We start from the raw sequence: 21,590 nt of genomic DNA, 5'->3' as shown, positions 1-21,590 counted from the left end.
GAACATGGAAGGAGTTGGATCCCTCTAACAAGCTAGCTCTGTAGACCTGCAGGTATTTGTTCAACCAATCAGGATAGACGCATCAATCCTACACAGTACCAGGGCCATGTTCAGCTCCGAAAAAAACGTAGCAAACAGTTTATTTTATCTGAAACGGGGGGGGTGCGTTAAACACACTGTTGTGTGCGAAAGCGCTCTGCCTTTTTATTACCACGAGTTTACAGACACGTCTCTGCTGATTGGGTATCACCTGTGACACAGCCACTAAGCTGGTTCGCCTGTTACTGTTATTTTTTACAAGCAAATCCGGCACAGTGTTCACTCCACGTAAAACACTACATTACATAATTTCCAGTAAACTTTACATTGAACAATGAGCGCAAAATGGCATCACCGATCTGTTTTAACCATACAGTTTATGGTTTTAACCGAATACTCTCTGGTCCAGCCCGGCTAAAAACACCACATCAGTCGACATGTTGTGTCCTTCACTATTGTGCCTGCTTGTAACCGTTAGGCTACCGACAACATTTCAACTGACTTTAGGGGTTTAGATAACACACATTTGACTGTCCTGCTGTTACAGATGTGAACAACCACAGACAGTTGCTTTGTTCATCGAGTCATGGCAGTGTGTCGCTGCAGTTCATGGCGGTGTACGCTCATTTATAATAAACTTTGAGGGCCACGCAAATTACGGGAGTTTTCTGGGAAAACAACGGATGGGAAGGAGAAACCCGGGAAAAACAGGAGTATTGGCAGATAGGGTGACTCGGGAGCACAAGTTCAGAGGGCTCCACCTGTACTCATAGAACTGGGGTTACAAAGCTTAACTTTTGTCCTATCTTACACAGGTTGGCTCTCTGAGGGCTCTACAGATAGATACCAACACAACACACAAGCCATGAACTATGAGTCACAGCAAAAGCACAGACTGCAATTCAGGACCGCTCTGCACTCCGGATGTTAATGTAATTAATTCATGTAAATCCATACTAACCAAGTGTGATTAACCTTACAAGCAGGCCCACCAAAACTGCATCAGCCAAGCTGCAAACATCCCTTTGCAAAATCTGAAATGATTCACAAAATAGCAATTCAATTTTTGTTATAAAAGCACAGAACATATGTACTCTCAATGCACCCTAACATTAAAATGAAGCACCTGCATTGGCTACATCTACTTTATATAAAAATTGTACCTTTACCTTAAACAAACATGGAGAAAATGTATATTCATTGTAAAATTGAGGAAGTAGTCAGACAAAGTGTCCTTAGTTGTGCAAGGACAGCAGTCAAAGTGGGAATCACAACGTAAAGGCAGACATTTGTTAATTTACATATTCATCACATCCAGTGTGCATGTTGCCAGAGGCCCTGTAACCCTGTGTGGAACTAATATTGTGGGGCACGCATGCAAAGTATCACTCATGCACTATTGTGCAGAGCTGAAGTGGTAACCTGTAACATTTTTATATGAATGAATGTTTGCTTAAGAGCGAATTGAAAACTGTCACAATTCAATTTATGAAACCTGTTTTTTTGCATTTCCTGTCCCTGTCAGCGTTAGTTCCCATCCAATATTACGCTGTGTAGTAGCCTACGCGGTGTTGTGCATGACGGCTCGGACATACTGTCCCCATCCGCGGACAGCTGTGGACTTGAACCGGTCGGGTGGAAGTGCACGCAGTTCCATTCATGCAATTGAGGTTCCCCCGTAGGTCTGGTGTCCCACCAGTGTTTGGGCTGCCTTTGTATTCCTTTAAAGATGAATTATATCTAGAAAAATTAAAATAAAGTTATATATATATATAAAAAGATGAATTATATCTAGACCCTCACACGCACAGAAAGTATGAAGCTCGCTTTAAAAATTACATAGCTTGTTTGCCCAGTTGCAAAAAAAAGAATGAATTTATTTACAGTCTTTCTGTCTTATACGATCTTTGACGGATGCAGGACCATTTATTTTTAGAGCAATCAGTGTGACAGCTTCAGCTTTAAATACTTTCACATTATGACTTGGTATTTTATTAAATGTTTTTCCAAAACTTTGACATGTGTTTTTTTTCTGGTCACAGTTGGAAATCTTTTCACATGCATATCTCTTTTTGACTAAAGATGTAATCAGAGTCCAGGTTAGTCACGTCACAGTGGGGCGAGTCCGGTGGAGTGAAATCAAATCGAGATCCGTCTTTGATGAACTGATCAGTTTTATCGCCGTGCCGTAGTTTTAGATAAATGTGGCATGAATGTAGTTCGTTAGGAGACTTCAAAGAGCATCTTTGAAATGAGGCTATGAAAATGCCAGAGCTCTGATGGAGCGCGCGTCTGTCCTTTAAAGTTTGCTCTTGGCTTCCTGGCTGCGTGTTAATGATGAACAGATAATATATTCAACGGAGTGGCGTTTGCTGTGCATCTGTCTGCCTGCGCTCACCCTGTAGCTCTGTGTGCCCAGACATATGTGCAAGCACAAACGCAAAGCATGAGGGTGTCCGTCTGTCTGTCTGCCCGCCATCATCGCACCACAGAGCATAAATGTATAACTGATTGTACTATTTTGCCTCCAAGTAGAAGGGCTGCGGATATGTGGTCTGCGGTAAGGGAGTGCAGGCAGTTAGTCTTATCTAGGAGAGGGGAGAGTTGGGTAATTATTTTCACTGGCTTTGATCCAGATCAGACACCTGTTGGCCTCTGGCTCCGTCTGAGGCCTGATAATTAGACCCACAACCACAGGAGCAGGACACACACCGGGCTGTACAGCAGCGGCGCCTCATACACACACACACATGCATGCATGCAAACAAGCAGTCATTTCCCATATTACTCCTAGAAAACCTACATCTGAAAATAGAAACTTCAGTTGAACTTTGTGTGGGTGGCTCAGCAGCATAAGTGCAGTGTCATGCTGGCAAAGTGACAGCCATCGTCAGTCAGACTGCAGCTCGTTGCTTTAAATTTCACTCCGATGTCTCACTGAGAGCCTCAAAGCAGCTGCGTCCCCGCTGCCATCAAACTGTGCACACTTTCAAATGACATTGACAGTCAAAGTCTCTCCTGCCGAGCAAATGACAGCAACAGCTATTGATTGTGCTTCCTTTTTACAAAGAAACTTATTTCATTCAAATTTCATTCAATTCATGTTTTTTTATGTTATGTTGAACACAAAGAGACCTGAAGGGAAACGGTCAATAGAAGACATTGCTTCAGACAAGTAAACTCTAAAATAAAAAAAAGTCATTTAGAGAGAAAGTCATTGCCTGACATGCTTGTCGTGTCCTTTCATTCAGTACATTCCCAAGGCTGCCTATTATTTTCAAAGGACAGTGGAGCTTGCTGCCCGGATGAACCAAAGAAATACAAAGAGCTGGCCAGAGCCAATATCTACAATCAGCCGCATAGAAATCATTGTTTTCAGCTGCCAAGAATACAAGGATCTTTGGCTATAAACATGTTTGTGTTCAATTCAAACAATAGTTTGTTGTTGACTTGAAGTGCTCATATTATGCTTTTTGGCTTTTTCCTATTCCTTTATTGTGTTATATATATTTTTTGTGCACATTATAGGTTTACAAAGTGAAAAAGTCCACCCCAAAGGGACTTACCATCTCCAACAGAAAACACTGTTCACAAACTGCTCCAAACAGCTCTATTGTAGTCCAGCCTTTACTTCAGAGACAAACGTGGTCACTTTGGAACACGTTTCTGTAATGCTCGTTGCTATCGTTATAATGCTCGCCTAGCTGCTAGTGTGGCACGCCCTCATACTCTGCTTCTGACTGGCTAGTAGCCCTTATCTAGCTACTGAGCATGTGCGACTCCCAACAAAGATGGGATAGAAGTGAGATGTCTCACTCTGTAGCTAAAACTGAGAGCTCAACACACAGGGTGAAAAGATGAGCTGCAGCAATGTGCAGTACAACAAAAATATGGTGTTTTTTGAAAATTAAACCACATAAACCTATTCTGGTACAACCTCTAAATACAATTATGAACCTGAAAATGAGCATAATATGAGCACTTTAAATGACATGATAAGTAGCGACAGAAATGCATTTAATACCTCTCTGTAACTTCAAGACTCTTCTCAACTCTGTTAAGTGTTTTAATTGAGCCTGCACCTTGTAAATTATCCTCGTCTTATTTGTTTGTTCCTGTTCCTGACTGTAACTGTTAAAGGCTGATTTATAAATGTATGTGTGAGCATTTGTACTTGCGCTGGTGTGTCTGCATCGCTCTGCAATTACACCGCCAAATTGCTAGTTGCTAGTTTCTACGCTACTGTGTCGAGTTTCTTTGAGACCTACAAACAATGTTGTCTGAAACTGAGCAGCTCATGTCGAAGATGGCGCAAATGAATGTTGAAAAACAGATGTTTTACTGAAATTACTGCAACACGGAAAAGAGAGACGTCGGAGGAGACAGTGTTTATGACCATTGAACCGATTGAGGGAGGAGGAGGGTGAATAGAGAGACATGGACCAGCAGTGGTGGAATGTAACTAAGTACATTTACTAAAGTACTTAAGTACAAATTTGAGGTGTACTTTACTTGAGTCTTTTCTTTTCATGCTATTTTCTACTTCTACTCCACTACATTTTAGAGAGAAATGTTGTACTTTTTACTCCACTACATTCATCTGACAGCTTTAGTTACTAGTTACTTAAAGATAAAATGTGCACACAAAACACATGTAGTTTATAAAATGCGATGCTTTATAATAAATTAAACTAGCCAACAATATAACAGCCTACAAGTCCAGCTGAGATGATTAGATGATTAAACACTTAGATGATTGACAGAACCGTTTGGATCATTTCCAGTCTCTAAAATTGGAGGATTTTTCTGCATTGAGTACTTTTACTTTAAATACTTTAAGAACATTTTCCTGGTGATACTTACATACTTTTACTAAAGTATAATTTTCAATGCAGGACTTTTACTTGTAACAGAGTATTTTGACAGTGTGGTATTAGTAATTTTACTTAGGTAAGGTATCTGAATACATCTTCCACCAGCACGTACCCCGCATTAATAAAAAGTTATTATATGGCTTGGTTAAATACCTATTTCTGATTGTTCAATCACAGCATTCTGCGGTCTGCTATTTCTGTATCATAGACTGTTGCTAAGAATAACAGACCGTTGCCATGGACAGAGTTTTGATCATAGACTCTGGCAGACCATTTTTAAATCAACACAATTGTTTGTAAATCAACAGCCTCATACGGAGCTCATAATGCTGATTAGTGGATCACAAAGGAAGGGAGAGGTTGGAGGGCTAATGGGAACAGTGTAAACAGAGCATTAGTTAGCTCCATGGTTAGTAGAGTGTGGATCGGGCCGCATTTTTCTGTCCGAGCCCGGCCCGCGTCCGACAGAGCAGTAACCAAACATGGCCCGAGCCCGACAGGCATTAAGATATTTATGTCCGAGCCCGACCCAAGCCCGACACAGTTAAAATCTCATTTTTTTCTCATACTAATGACACATTTACGTTTGTTTGTGTGGAAAGCCCACTTTTATTAAGCAACTGCACACTGCACGCATCAGCGCACACAGGGAAACAAGCGCATGTTAACACAGGCATGCACCTACATAATAAGCTTTTTTAAATTTAAAATGTTCAATGCCTTATCGCACTGATGTGACCAAGCCGGACCCGAACCCGAACATCATTTCTAAATATCTGTCCGAACCCGGCCCGGCCCGTCGGGTACCGCCGGGTACCAACAGGCTCGGTTCAGGTATCCATCCTCTAATGGTTAGCTCACTCCCCTGGGCGACCTGGCTTCCGCGGGTAACCTCTGTATGACTAGCCGTGTAATAAGCTGCGTAATAAGCCGTATAATAAGCTGTGTTATAAGCCGTGTAATAAACCATGTTATAAGCGGGATAATGTCATTATTGCGAATTGAATCGCAGAATGCCCTGGTTAAATAAAGACTCATTAGTGATTAATGGACTGCCCATGGAAGTCTGTTTTTTGTTATTAAAGTAGAATATTTCCTGATAACCGATGTCAATCATACTAACCCAAGCGATTTTAAAGTCTTTGGGGTGTGAATTTTTGTCTGAAGCTGCGTTTATAGTCGACGCGAGGGGTTAATGGCAGTCCCACATTAGATACATAAGGTGTAAGTTTTGATTTACAGTTTGGCGGTGGATTTCACCCGCTGATTGCACCACCACAAAACTAGACATGATCAAGGCAGTATCATGCTTTAATTATGCCCTCCACAGTAACTTTTCAATCACTTTGGGATCTGAATCGAAGCTGTGCCACACACGTTCTTATAGACCCGGAGTCACATTCTGGTAACTTCTATTTTGCCTCGTCTCATTGCTGAATAGGAGAGTACTGCTGTGCAGTATGTTCATTCACTGTGATAGAGAGAGGTGATCCCAGTGAGTAGACATTTTGCAGTGAAAATGTGTGTTGGTGAAAAGCAGAAGATTAGTGAGTCTTTGTTTGTTCAGCTTCCTAAATGATGTCTTCACTAACTCCTGTGAAAAATATCTGGGTCTCCTAATTGCTACGCTATGTTTTGACTGTCTGTCATTAGGAGATGGGTACAGAGCGTACAGTGGGTTTATTAGACCTTGGCACTGAAAACGGCAGCCTGCTGCGACAAAACTGAATGAATGAAATGTGTGCCTTAAAGGGAAATTTCATTTTTTTCAACCTGGACCCCTGTTTTTGTGTCTAAGTGACTGATGGGTACAACAATCTTGGTCTTGGGAAATTGGTCCAGTATTAGACAAGGCTGCTGTAGTCGGCAGCAGCGAACAAGGTACAATGTAAGTTATTGGGCAATTGCGCACCTTCATGGCTTTTGATAGTTTTATTTTGTTTCTAATGACTTTGAATGTATAAGTGCATAAGTGTATTTTATGATGATAAAAATATTAATTTAAATGGAGTCTGGTGGGTTTGGCGATAGTGATTGCAGGGCTGTTTCATCTTAAACTAAAGGGATCTTACTCTTTAACAAAAAGGTCAACCTCTGTAGGAATCCCTTCTATAATGTTGTATATAGAATCTGAGAATAATCTTAGAATAATAATCTGAGCATGTCAGTAGTAAAACAAGCACTTATTGTGGACGTAAATTGAAGGTGCACAATTGCCATATTAACTTACGTTGTAGCTTACAAATTTTAAAGATTGTTGTTCCCATCAGTCACTTAGACACAAAAATATAGGAAAATAGGGTCCAGGTTGAAAAAAAAAACGGGTTATCCTTTAAACCAAAACAATGATGGTAATTTTACCATGAGTGAGCCCTTTCATATTGTATGTAGTCATCTGATTGACTCTTACTATTATAGTGCAGCTTCAAAGTTTAACCCTTAAGGGGGTGATAGAATGCAAACCCGAGTTTACCTTGTCATAGTTGAATAACGACAGTTCGGTGGGTAAAATGGGCATACAGAGAACCTCAAAGTCCCATTGACACCTCTTTCCTATGCAAATCTCACAGATCTGCCGCTTGTGGAGCTCTGTCAGGTCAGCGGTAGTTGGTGGTGTAGTTACCCCAGAAAAGGTGACTGTGCGCTGGGTACAGAGCAGCACGAGCTGCCGGTCCCAGTGAGTGCTGTTGGCCATTGCGTCTTTGCTCCTCAGATTCGCTCGTTGTAAACCAACCAATCAGCGCACAGCTCATCTAAATATTCATGAGCATACCATAAAAGGGAGAAAACCTCTTGTTTCATTCTAGGGCTATTTCACAGGGTTGCATTAGGGCACATAGAACAGCACCCGGGCCATTTTCAGCCCAACCAATGTTACATACCCTATTCGGAGACCTTAAGGAACAGTGTGAAATACCCTATATAATCATTCTATTACCCCTTTAAGACAGAAACATATGCTCTTAATCTACCAGTTATCTCATCACCAGCCTGCTTCTCTTTCCTCGCTGCAGCTGCCACCGAGCATGTTTTCCCCTGAGCCGGTCATTAGCCCGGACAGACACTCCTCCAATTTTGACCCTCTTAACCTCATGAGGGCATCTGTACTCATCCTGGAGTGTTGTAAGAAGATCCAGTGCAGTCACCACCGCACCCTTGGGTCTTGTCTACAGTTTGCTCTGAAATGTCTTGGTTAAACCCAACACCTCTCCTGGGGTTATCAGGGATCAGACAGTTCCCAGCGTGTGTGTGTGTGTGTGTGTGTGTGTGTGTGTGTGTGTGTGTGTGTCATCTTTACTATTGGCTCTCAAAAACAAACTCTCTCCCCTTATGAAAAATGCATGAATAAGAGTGCTGCCATGTTGTCGTTAGACAACCTTTTAACTCGCGGCCACACTGTGTCTAACTGACAATGATATTTTGTCCGACTCAAATTGGTCAGTGTCATAAAACCTCATCATTTCAAATCAAAAGAGAGCAAAGGAAATATGCAGAAGAAAATGATCACTTCAAAACACCACATTAAAAGACTTCATTCATCAGAAAAGATGAACTGTCGTTCCTACACCTTTGCCATAATGGATTATGACCCTGAGTATGTTACAGTAAGAATTACAATGTCCTTCACTGCGTTTGAATGCTGGAATTCAATGCACCTTTTACTTCCAAAACATGAAACATTTTAATAGCCCACATTTCTCAGCCTGTGCTATCTAACAGAACAATTTCCATTTAGCTTCGGTCTCTCTTATGTGCCATCTGTACGAAGCCAACATCAAACCTAGACCTACAACATTGCAAAAGCTTGTAAGGATATCTGGATATCTGAAAACCAAACAGACCTGTACAGTATACGACCTGTGTGCACACAGGCAGACACGTGAGCAGCCTCTAAACTTTCCCTGGTGCATTTGACGGAGCAGTTTTGCTCAATAAATAATCCCACTTAGAGAAAACACAACCTGGCATCACACAAAAACACAACAGAGTGGTATGTGCAAATGAAGCTGCACAAAGCTCAACATGAGATGGAATCTGCACTGGCTCAGGGAAACTGCAGCTTAGGTTCTTTCAATTAATGAGCCGGTTCTCTCTCTCACTCACACACACACACACACACACACACACACACACACACACATACACTAGTGCATTTCAATATCTTTGTGGGGACCCGTCATTGACATAATGCATTCCCTAGCCCTTAACCCTAACCTTAACCATCACAACTAAATGCCTAACCTTAACCCTTACCCTCACCCTAACCATAACCTAATTCTAACCCAGCATTCTGGCCCCACAAAGCTGTCCGGACCCCACAAGTATACTGTATTCCCGGTTTTTTTTCACACGCACACACCTTCCCTATCAGCCTGGTCTCGACCATTAAGATTATGCAATCTCTTTGTGTGTATTAGGTCGGCTTCTGATTTCAAGAAAGCCGAAATCAAGCAGGGTTCAAAGCAGGACAGGAAAGTTACTCTGCAGTACGATGGGAACGAAAACCTCCTGTTAACACCTGTGACAAATCCTGCTCGACTGAGGGGAACAGAAAGCCTCCGGATGGTAGGAAAGTGTAGCAGAAGACTGAGAAAGAGAGAGACAGAGACAAAACGAACGCTTGACCTAAAAGTATAAAGGTACTTGTCCATATATGCGTTGTTTTCACAGATGGGATCGCCTCATGTCCCAGCATTGCACACTAGTGGGCTCGCCACCAGTTTGTCTTCAATGACCACTGACAAGCAAATAAAACAGTCTACACCCTCCTACAACCGCGATGGCTGCCGCTGATTGGACGAACGCGTCACGTGGCGCTGGCTGCTACAAAACCATTTCAAAACCAACCATAATGGCGGCTCTTTTGGAATACGATCTCTTACTTTACGAAAATAGTTTTGAAAACATTTTAAGCGAGAAATAGGCCATGCAGTTGCTGAATCTGTCTTTATTTCAGATCGACAAAGGTCAGTTTAAAAGATTTGTCAGCTTTTGAGAGGCGTCAGGCCGACCTGGCCGCTCCTCATTTGCATAACGTTGGCTGGATTCAACTTTATGCAAATGAGGAGCGGGCGACTCAACGCCCTACTTCTCCAAAGTCCCCGCGACGCTACCAGAATGCATTGCACTGCTCCCATAAAAATTAATTGCAAGCGTTGAAATGATGCTGACAGTGGACACACACCATAAAGAGGCTATTTCAAATCTTGTCCTGTCCTGTTCTGTTCATTCAGTGTATCGGCGGTGAGGCCTCCTCAATGACAGCCCTTTGCTTAACAGAATAGTTTTGCTGAAGTTCATTCACCTCCAGTTCCCTCTGTAGGCTGTATAGTCCTTCACACACCCCTCCATCCAAGATCGTACCCACATTTTACGACTTTTTGGCTGGTTGCCGTCCATGTTTGTTTTGGTACAGGAGCATCGTCTACCACCAGAACTTCAGTTATTACTGACCAGTGGTTTAGTGTGTTATTTAGTACTCAGTCGTAAGGTTTATGGTCCTTCCTGACTGCCAAAGACTAAAAAAATCTGTGCAAGTTGGTGGAAACAATCCTTTTGTGTAGTTTGTCCAGTCTTCTGTAGGTTTCAGTTAACCTTCATGTCTGTCTCAAGCTTTAGTGAGCTGTTCTCATGTGACTGAGATGCTGCGAGACGGATTTTGTTAGCCTACCGTTGAACAGAGCCAGGGAGCTGTTCTCTCACTTGGTCTTTGAGCTAAGCTAACATGCAGATGTAGCTTCATGTTTACCATGCAGGGACGAGAGTGGTATCAATCCTCTCTTCTAACTCTTAGGGAAAAAGTGAATACATTCTCCAAATGTTGAATTATTCCTTTTAACAGCTTCATGTGTGCAGAAATGAGACAGTGAGAAAATAAAAGCTCTCAGTTATTAAAGCTGCATGAACTCCTGAACTCTGTCTGATTTCAGAGCAGCAATACACATCAGGGGAATGAGGCTGTGAGTGGCGCGGCCTGCATGGCTGAATGCTTGTCATCATCCTCAGAGTGGAGGAGGAGGAGGACAGAGTTTGGTCATAACAGCCATGAATCCACTTAGACTGCTTTGAGGTGACAAACAACCCATAGCCTACTGTGATACATACACACACACACACACACACACACACACACGAGATCTTGACGGAGAGCAGGGAACAGACACATATGTTTACAAATTGAAAGCGAGACGCAGACGGGAAAAACAACGAAATCATTCAGTGGGCGAGCGTGTGTGCACTTACCTTGTATAACACGGCACGCGGCTGCACAAATGAAAAGTAATGACAGACACGACAGAGGTTGACAGGTAGGAAGCAAAACGATGGAATTGTGATGGATGAAGGGGGGAGATGGAGCCCAGGGAAAAGGGACAGGTAGCAGTACACCACCCTTGAGAGGTGGGGGTATGGGCGGGGGGGCAAGAGGAGTGAGTGACAGGGTGACACTGTCAGCTCCTCTGTGGCGCGCTCTTCTAGGGGGCCCCGGAGCGTGTTCTGTTAAGTAAACAGCTGCAGCGACGAGAGTTCCTCAAATATTAATAGGGAGCGATCCCCTCCACTCGCCTTGTTCAAGCTGACATTCCCTGAAGTGGGCCGCAGCACTGCAGAAGGGCGCAGATGCAACGCAGCGGAGGCCACCAGGGCCGCCTGCAGCACCCATCAGAATTGACAGAGAGGGAATCAATCCCACGGACAACCCCCCTGTGGCTCATTATTATCCGCACCGTCACAAGCAAACATTTCAGACTGCTTATGAAAACATACTAAATCACAGTTCATCCCCACCCTCTCCAGCCTCCATCAGACGGAGATGAATTATAGATGTAAAGGTGCTCAATCTGAGACGATCGATACTAACAAGGTCCATGTTAGCCATGACAGTTCTTCCTTTGTGTTTTTACCTCCCGTCTTTCCGCCACTCTCCTCTTCCTGCCCGAGTTTGCCTCTCAGAAGGAGAAAAACGACAAACCGACCCTTTAGCTGCGTGCTAGAGTGAATTAACTATTTTTACTGCCATCGTTAGGAAGTTACTAAAAAAGCTGGTGAGGGAGCTGGTAAATGAATGAGACTCTATTCTACCTCCTTTAACGACCCACCCCTCCCCAACAGCCACCCCATCACCTCTCCACTGACAGGCAGACCGGGGGAATTTGCTGAGTAGGAGTAATGGAGCTTGTCGGAGAGCTCCCTGCTTCACACCACTTAGCCTCTACCAGCCAGGGTGGTTGGAGATGTAGGGATGTTGGGGAGAGGGGGCTTGAGAGGTGCACCACTGATGAGGCCCCGCCGGGACTCGGAGCAGACTCCTCACCACCCAAACATTTCTCCTCACATCAGTCACGCCGCGCGGGCAGAGAAGCGTGCAGCTGCTCCCTCCACCACCTCTCTCTTTCCTTTGTTAAGCTGTTCGGTCCTGGCTCGCCCTTGGGCCACGGTGCCCTCCTCACACACTCCTGCCGGGCCAACATGGTGTCCTGCTTCATCAATAATTCCCGGATCAGTCGCTTCATTATAGACTACACCTTATCAGCTGCGTGTGAACAATGACAGTGGTATTGTTTAAAGAAGAGGACGTGAAAATATGAGTACAGCTGTTTTCAATCTGGAGAAACCATGTGAGATCAATGTGATAATGGCTATCAAGAAGTATGGCATTAGCCCCATACCTAAGACACAGTGAAATAAAAATAAAAATCCTGTGTCCCTGTGTTAATAAAATAAAAAAATAAAAATATGAATTAATCTCTTGGTATATGCCAAATGTTAAATATATATTTTTTCCATCAAAGTCATCCCTCCTTTTCTCTAAAACATAAAAATATTTTAAATGACTCATCTGGAACACGGGGGCATATACATGAATGTATTCTATTTTATATTTTCTCCCTGGAAGGTGCTCTTCCAACAAGTCCTTTCACTTAAATTTAAAAAATAGGTCATTTTTCAATACCATCCAAAATGAGTCACAATTTCTGATTTGCCACCTCTTCAGGGAGCTGATGTCCTGACGTCTAGCCTCTGTTCTATTAGCTTCTGTAGCTCGACGATCTCTTCTTGAGCATTTGTTTCAGCGGTCCTCTGAAGAAATAAAGGTTTACTAACCATTATAACAAGCATCTGCTTTAGCAGTTCTTTTTAGAAGTCAAAATCTTTGTGATTTTAACAAAACTTAATGATTAATTTCTTAGCATACTGTACTAAAAAATGCAACTGCTTTCATTTAAATGTTCCAGTGCGACAGTGCAGATACTTGCATCATTGTAACTTGGCTTCTTTAATATCTACGTAATCCACCAACACTTTCTTCTGAAGTCGTTTTTTTTTTTTTTTTACTTTTGAATTTTAATAAATACATTTTTAAGATTTGTTTTTTTAAAGCTGTACTTTGAGCTTAGTGCTAATTGTCAGCATGATAACATGCTAAACTAAGATGGTGAACATGGTAATATACCTGCCGGACAGGAAGCGATTAGAGGGGGGGATGCCATCCCTCTGCATTCCCATATTAGCAGACAGAGAGCAGGGGCAGACAGGTTGTTAATCTGAATATGTTAGTCTAGTCTGCCTGACTCATTGATCCTTCATCTGACTGAGGTTTTTGTAAATTAGAATCTATGGCCCCGACCATGGCTCTGAAATAACATACTGTATGTGTATTGATAACTCCATGGCGTTGTCTGTGCCGTTGCCCCTACTGCTGCCGGACAACAGCATGTTAGCATGCTGACGTTAGCATTTAGCTCAAAGCAGAGCCTCACCGCGCCGCTAGCATAGCTGTAGGCTCTTATAGTAATTTGATGCAGGAGATTCTAGTTTCACTCCAGCTCTCTAAGTTTAGGGTCAGTTCAGGAAACTGTTGGTATAAGTTAAGAAAACATTTGGTTAAAAGAAAGCAGTGTTGACTGTTGGATATAAGAACCATGGTCTCTCGCTCAGTGAAAGTAGTTTCACCTTTGCTACTTGGAGAAGACAATAATGACTCAAGACAGCAAGAGGTCGCTTGTCAGGAAAGGGTACACACTGGCTTTGAACAAATGACAGTGGCCCTCTGTCAGAAGAAGTTAAATTTGGTTAATTGTTACATATTTATATTGTTGTAAATAAGCCATGAGATCCCAAAGATGTAAGATCAGCCCCTCTGCCCTGCCCTGACATGGTTGTTATGTCTGCATGGCTGAGCACATGTTGCGTAAGTGTTTCAATATTTCATAGGCCAACATGAAAAATGCATTTCTTTGAACTATGTGCATGGTTATGGTAGGAGGAAGAGGGCAAGCTGGTGGGGTCGCGAGGTGAAGGAAGAGCAATGAAATAATAGAGGATGAGCAGATATAAATGGGTCGTGCCTCAGTGCTGCGACAGCTGTCTTATAATCTTCCTATTCAGAGAAACTCAGTGCTGATATAATGAAACTGCAATCTGAATTTTATTCTAAAAACTTATACCTGCAAGTGAACCGACTGCAGAGTGCACTTTTCCAAAGCGGAGGCTGCTTTTCATAAAGAAGAAGGCCTTGAAGATTAATTCTAAACCAGCTGTCCCATGCCACAACCTGCCAAACACTGTGCACAAAGAAAAAGATTGACATGCAAACACCTTCAGGTCTTGCTGGGTTTGTCCCCACAGAGCTGAACTCACATAACTTCAGATTGAGGGAGTTAGAGCTTTGAGGAAACGGGAGAGGGAACTTTTGCAGCCGCAAGCTGCACAGGCTTTAGATTTATTCTGAATATGTTTGCCCTGGCGTGAGGATAAATATAAACAAAGTGACATCTAAGAATAGCCTCCATTTGGGTAAGTATGTAGACAAACGTGTGCTTTCTCAAACACGTCTTGTTAATAGATGTGGCTGTTCAAATGTGATCTTGCGTTTGCATTGATTTAGCTCATAGAAACGTCTTTGATTAAATAGAACTGTGGGCATTTCTGAAAAGCAGATTTGTATCAACCATTAAGTGGACAAAAGTCCCACATGATGTATGGAGATGCTGGGTGATTCATTTAAAGGAGCTCATTAGCTCAGTGTGAGCTGTGTTCATGTCAATATGCTGCTTTCACTCTTCATCCTGTCCCTTTTCTCTTCCTTCCTTTACTTGAATACCCTTTCCTTCCCACTCTTCTGCTTATCATTTTATTTCCTTTCCTGACCTTTTTATTTCCTTTCCACTCTTCTCCCTTTCCTCTCGTCCTCTCCCCCTATTTCCTCTTCTTTCCTTTCCTCTCTCCTTTTTCCTCCTCCCTATTTTCCTCTCCCCTCACCTCCTCTTCTCTCCTTGCCTCTCCTCTCCTCTCATTTCCTTTCTTATCCTTTCCCCTCGCCTCCTCTCCTTTCCTTTACTCTACTCTCTCCTCTCTTATCCTCTTCCCTCACCTCCTCTCCTTTACTCTCCTCTCTCCCCTCTCTTCTTTTCTCTTCTTCCCGGCCGATGCACCAGTCATCAGACGTTGAAAGAAACAAAGGCTCCTTCTCTCAGCTGGGGCTGGGAGGAGCTGTCAGTCCCTTCAGCTCCGTTTGATGATAGCATTTCAAATGACACTTTGATCCTCACTCCACACTGTTTGTTTTTCCTCTATGATGAAATTCAGCTCGAGAAGCGTGTAACAGGGCACATCATTAAAATGTGGCTCAAACACGAAGAGCCACGCTCGTCCCACTCATGGCAATGTTTTGACACATCAGCATAAAGAACACGACAGGGTAGGTGGCGAAGGAATTGTAGAGAAGAACAGAAATCTTGTGTTCTCCCGGCAGAAAACGCTCCGCTGAGGTGACACCAAAGCTGAATCAAAACTCGGGTCTCTCCATAAAGGCTGATGGAGAATAAGTGAATCTAATGAGGCAGATATGTGAGAGCAAAGTGTTTTCTTTGGCCTAAGAAGAGTAAAGCACAGATTTCTGCCTTAAAGCTTGAGAAAATCTGGGGGTTAGCCTAGTTTGGAGCTGCAACTATTTGGGTAAAAACGTCAATTAAAATCCATGAAAGGTTTTCTTTATGGACTAAGACATTGTTGTTCATAAGAAAACATTCAAAGCAAAGACAAAGAACAAGCACTGACAAAAAGCATTGGCATTCACACATTTTTACAGTTTTTTTCCATCTTTTATCTTTCCCCCCTCCATTTCTAAAACAAGCTCAAAAGCAAAGCTAACCAATCCTCCACTCCACAGGTCTTTTCAGAATGAATATAAAAGTAATACACCGACTCTTAATCTCAGTGGAGAAATCAGCCTTTGTTTAAGAATAATGGTGGAAATGCAAAAGATGAATAGCCCAAAGTGGAAGTCTGAAAGAGTTGGCTTTTTTCTTTCTGGGATAATAATTCGGCTATTGAAGATATCCAGAGCCACAGCTGAAATCATATGCAAATATCCACCCCATGGGGTGATGACTGGCTGCCATTTTATCAGCAGAGAGACAGACCACAATTTTGAGGTTTGAGTGTGGTCAAATCAAAAGACGGAGGCGCAGTTAAAAAAAGTGTAGCGTGAAACACGCGAGACACAGGAGCACTTTAAGCAGTGTGCCAGCCCTGTTGGGGATAGGATGCTGAGGCAGCCTCCCGTGGAGACAGGGAGCGCCTGGCAACAGACATAAAGCCCGCAGAGATAAGACAGACAGTTTGAAAAGCCAAACAATGAAGAATTATAGCACATAAAAATGAAAACAAAGGTTTATCTGGCTGTAGAAAAAGTGAAATGATTTCCAGGCTACGTGGGCTAAAGAAAGACAACCACAGCGGTTATTACTTACCTCCTTTACTTTGGTTTCCCCAGATGAGTTAGCCCCGCATCCAAGTACCTGTGATATTTCAGGTGAGAGTGTCAAAACCTTGGCTTAGGGACCACATACAGTATGGCATCTCTTCAAATTGGGTCTAGGAAGATCCCTCAGACTGACTCATCACAGTAGGAAAAGCAGGTGTAAATAATGAAATGAATGATGGTTGGATTCCATTAAGCTGCTTTGATTTCAGGTTCCTGGTATTGTGCATGCTGGCTCCCTGTCACTCTCACTGGAACACTTGAATAGAACGGAGCCATCGTTAATGGTATTAGTAACACCTGTGCTGTTCCTGCTATGACAAAAGTGTCTGCTGTGAGAAAGGCCTGTTGCTGCCCTGTTGCTTTTTCAGTAAATTAGGAGATTGTTTTAGCCGAGTTGCTAGTGCAAAATGGAGAAAACTAGCTTGAGTCATACTGAATGCATAATCGTGGCACCAAAATGATCTGAGAAGCGATGTGTGGAAGCACTTTGGATTCAACACTATAGACACAATCATGGATAAAGGCAAAACTGTTTGCTGTCTTTGTAAAATACATCTGCCTTATAGTAACGTTAGCTTGTAACGTTAGCTTGTCACTTAAGTGAGGCATACAGTAGAGAGTTGAAAGGAAAACCACACCACAGTGCTTGAGCTGAAAAGTGAATTGTTATGAAGAAGTTGTATGTAGTAACTGTTTAGCTTACTTTTTCAACTTTGGCAAATTCTTGTAAACTAAGCTCCATGCTGAGACGCAGCCAGCGGTACCTGCAGGCGCTGAATCACAGCAGCAGCAGAGGGAGGAGGACCGAGGACATGAAGACACTGATTCTGACTGCTGTCTGTCTTCTTTATTCTTTCTAAACTTCACTCAGTATTTTGATGTCAGGAATATTATTTATTTTCCTGACATTTTAGATTAGTTTCCAGAGAGACATTATCATGTATATGGTGTTTTTGCTGTTGTAAACTTTACTGTTGCTGCTCAAGAAACAGTATTTAAATATGATTAAAATATAAATCAATTCAAATCCTGTTCTAAATGTATTCTTTTTTGGTTACACTTTACTTGAAGGTATCTACATAAGAGTGACATGACACTGTCATGAACGTGTCATAAACATTATAAACAAGTCATAAATGTTTATGACATAACGCTTCTTTTAGTAAGTGTCATTCGGTTTTTGTCATGACAAGTTATGGTTAGGGTTAGAGTTAGGGTTAGGGTTCATGTGTCATGACTGTGTCATGACAGTGTCATGTGTTAATGACAGTGTCATGACAGTGTCATGTCACTCTTATGTAGATACCTTCAAGTAAAGTGTTACCTCTTTTTTTAAATGATAACTTATAACAAAAACCGTTAGTAATGAAAGAACCAGGCCATAAGACTGATAAGATAAATATACCCACCCCTACAGCTGGTTAGTGGCTTCACCCTGACTTTGAGCAAACCCCAGTTGAAATCCCTTCACTATAAACCTTGTTTAACCAATGTTATTTTGTGATTATTAAGGATTATTTTACCACTTACATCATCAGTGAGCATATTTGTTTCACTTTTTTCTTTCTAATGTCTGAGGTATGTGAAATACTGCACACTGCACACTGCACTGTGTTTGAAAAAGAACATTGTAATAATAAAAGTCTAAAATTAGGTGAAAATGTGTAGGTTTTAGTCATATAAAATCAAATGTTTTTGGAGGAGTTCCCCCAAACCCTACGACTACACAACCCCCCACCATAGCACCTAAGTCCTCCAGAAACCTACTGTGGCTGCCTAGCACTTCATGAGAATACTAAGAATTGGGTGAAAATACTAAACCACCATTGCAAAAAAAGGGAAATCCACCATGTGAGAATGGAAACACCCAGAGGCCCTTTTCACTGCAGCCATTTTGACATTGATTAAATGAATCAAGATCCTGTTGTAATACGTGTGTCACAGCCATTCCAGTGTGCCAGCATGCACATTACCAGCTAAATGCAACAGGGCCATAATCAATGTTATTTATTACAGCTGTGTTTCCCCTGCAATGACATGTCAAAATGGCCGCTGTGAAAGGGGCCTATTCAGACAAGATAGTAAATAACTGCTGCCATACAATACACCTTACCAACACTGCATTTATTAGCTCACTGCATTTGTAGTATATTTTCTTGCAGAATAGTGGCTTTTATGAGGCTGCAATATATACATAATTACTTAGTTAACATATATTTGTTCTGGAAGTATATGTTTTATAATAAAACACTTTTAAAACACAATTTAATTCCATTATCTGCTTCCCCTTTTTCTAGTTTAATGTAAAAAAAAAAAAAAAGGTGAAGTAGCAGGAGTCATGAGTTTCTGTCTGGAACTAGGCTCCTGCCTGACAGACATGGAAGATTCCCATGCAGACCATGTCATCTTAATTCAGTGGCAAACTGCACCCAAACATCTCATTTGTATACGCTTTGTAAACTTTTCACTGTTTCATATTAGAAATCCAAGCACCAGACTGGATAATTAGAAGAAATACTAAGAAGAGAGGGGGCGACATCACTGGTGTAGTTGCTGTACCTGGATGTTTCGGTGCTTGCAGTATGTGTCTATAGCTGCTACAGCTAATGTTTCTTCCTCAGGCTGACTAACACTAAAATATTCTCTCAGGTTGTTTACTGCAAAGATACACTCTTACTTTCCCCTTTGTGGCTCCAGAGCACCAAGAGAAACTCAGAACTCAAACAGACAGCGCGCTTCTCAGTATTACACCGCTTTTATTAAGTATAAATCTGTACAACAGTTTGCCAGCCCAGCAGAGTGCAAGTAAAGTCCCGAAAACCTCATTAGAAGCCAACCAAGAAGTGACGCATAATGATAAAACACAGCAATTATGTTCAAATCAAATTACAAGTTGATAGAAGAAGATGTGGTAATGGCTGGTAAACCCCATCATGTCTGGTAAACGATGCTCGAAGGAACCCATTGGACATAGCAAAAGTGCCTCTCCCCATCATTAAGTTATTAGATTAGCCCCGGGGCAGCGAGTAAACAACCTCAGACATCTCGCAGCAGGCATACATGGTACCAGTCCTCACTCTTATTGGATTACTCCGGGAAAACTTCTCCAGAAGACAAAATGACTCCATGGAGAGCGTGAGGCAGGGGATGATTATTGGAAAGCCGATGATGGGAAGAGAACAGAGGAAAGGTCTGCTAAGGCCAGACGCCAGCAGCACTTTGAATCGAGCGGACGGCTAACGAGCAGGAGACAGCGATTGCATGCAGAGGGCAGCGAGATCTGATTTTGATTATTGGCTGCTGAATGGAAAGGCAGCTCGGGCCTGCCAGGTTCTGCATCATCCACCTCCTGCCACATCTCGTTTGGGTTATTGCCACGGCGAGTGTCCATTCAGCACTATCGGAGACAAATGAGGGCAAACTCTTCTCAAGGTCAACAACCCCCTCTCCCAGGGGCCACTGGGGGTCTGACATTCAAATTCCTTATACACTTAGAGTAATTAAAACCCGTCCAGAAGAAGCAGAGGAAGTCGATAGAATTTTTTTTGAGACTGCTAATGAGATGCTAATTTGTTGGCCCGCTAGGAATGAGGTGTGAGGAACTCAAGGACACAAAAGAAGATTTATTCACACTTTTGTTGAGTGAACTTTTTCAATTTTGCAGTCTGTGTGTGTGTGTGTGTGTGTGTGTGTGTGTGTGTGTGTGTGTGTGTGTGTGTGTGTGTGTGTGTGTACGTCCTCACGGATATTCTGCAACTTTGTCAAGCAGTGCACATTGCAAGTTGCCTGTTGTCTTTATATCTGATAAAAAATATATATGAGCATCCTTTCAACCTCCTTCCAAACTCCCACTAATTTACAGAGCTGGCCCCTGTGAGATCAGAGTAAAGTGGAGAAAGCTCCCCTGCCTCACAGCGACGAGTGAAGCCACATACAGATTGCCCTCATGCTGCCTGAAAGTAGTCCAAGTCAGACCTGTTTTCGAACACCCCACTGAGCCAGCCTTCTATGGACTCATTGAGTCATTCCAGGAGCACCAGGCTGGATGTCCCACTTTTTTCAGCAGATATCACACAGACTCTTTGATATCTGCACACACACACACACACACACACACACATTCACCCTGCTTAACTTGCCTCCCCACATATTTGACTATATAAGCAATCGGGCCAACCCTGTCCTCTCATGTTTATTAATTGGGTTTGCTCTTTGGACTTGAGTGTGACTCCCCTCTGGGTAAAGACAGAGCAGAGGAGCAGGGATCTGTGATGAAACCGAGCGCTCTTGTTCTCTCCACCAGTCAGGAGAAGCTTATTTTATGATGTGTCATTTTGCACAAGCACCGCACAACAAAACGTTCCCCAGATCTTGCTTGCCCTTGCCACACAGCCACGGGTGGCTTTTCAGCTCTTACACAATAATAACCTCAACAGATCATTTTTAAAATGTTAAATAAAAGCGTGTCTCATTAACAGAGGAGGATAATCTAATTTCTAATCTGCAGGCTCAGGCTGAGCAGCAGCACCACTCTGAAGGAAACATTGCCAGGGAAATAACACCAATTAGAGCTGCCAATCACCCAGAATGCCAGAAGATGGTTTTCAATGAGTTTCTGCTTCACCGGGCAGTTATACAGAGGATACAGACAGGGGAGATGGGTGAGGTAGAGAGGCTGATGTGAGATGTGCAGTAGGCTATAATCCCAGCACAAACATAAATATGTGCTTAAGTCAGCTGAGCCACAGCGTAATGACATTGTTTAGGACTTGTTCCAGCCTCGTGGAGTATAGGGTGAGTTTCCCTCCACACATACACACACCGACTTCCCACCTCACTTCTTTGCATCGTTCGTCTGTTTACATACTCGAGTGCTCAAACAATTAATTAAGTAATTAATCAAACTGCAG

At 42.6% G+C, this 21,590-nt stretch overlaps 1 protein-coding gene and 1 long non-coding RNA gene across 2 annotated transcripts in view; both read right to left on the bottom strand.

The window, feature by feature from the left end:
- Positions 1–21,590, bottom strand: part of gpc3 (glypican 3) — a 134,553-nt gene that overhangs the window by 96,329 nt on the left and 16,634 nt on the right. The gene's annotated exons all lie outside the window — the stretch shown is intronic.
- Positions 152–16,418, bottom strand: LOC116036583. The gene is made up of 3 exons (XR_004101649.1): positions 16,408–16,418; positions 14,549–14,556; positions 152–250 (listed from the first exon to the last, which is right to left on the bottom strand). It is a non-coding gene; the product is annotated as an uncharacterized LOC116036583 (long non-coding RNA).

This window comes from Sander lucioperca, chromosome 1, assembly GCF_008315115.2.
Source record: "Sander lucioperca isolate FBNREF2018 chromosome 1, SLUC_FBN_1.2, whole genome shotgun sequence".
NCBI lineage: Eukaryota > Metazoa > Chordata > Actinopteri > Perciformes > Percidae > Sander > Sander lucioperca.
Note: the sequence above shows the minus strand (reverse complement) of the source record. Positions and strands in the feature narration are given on the sequence as shown.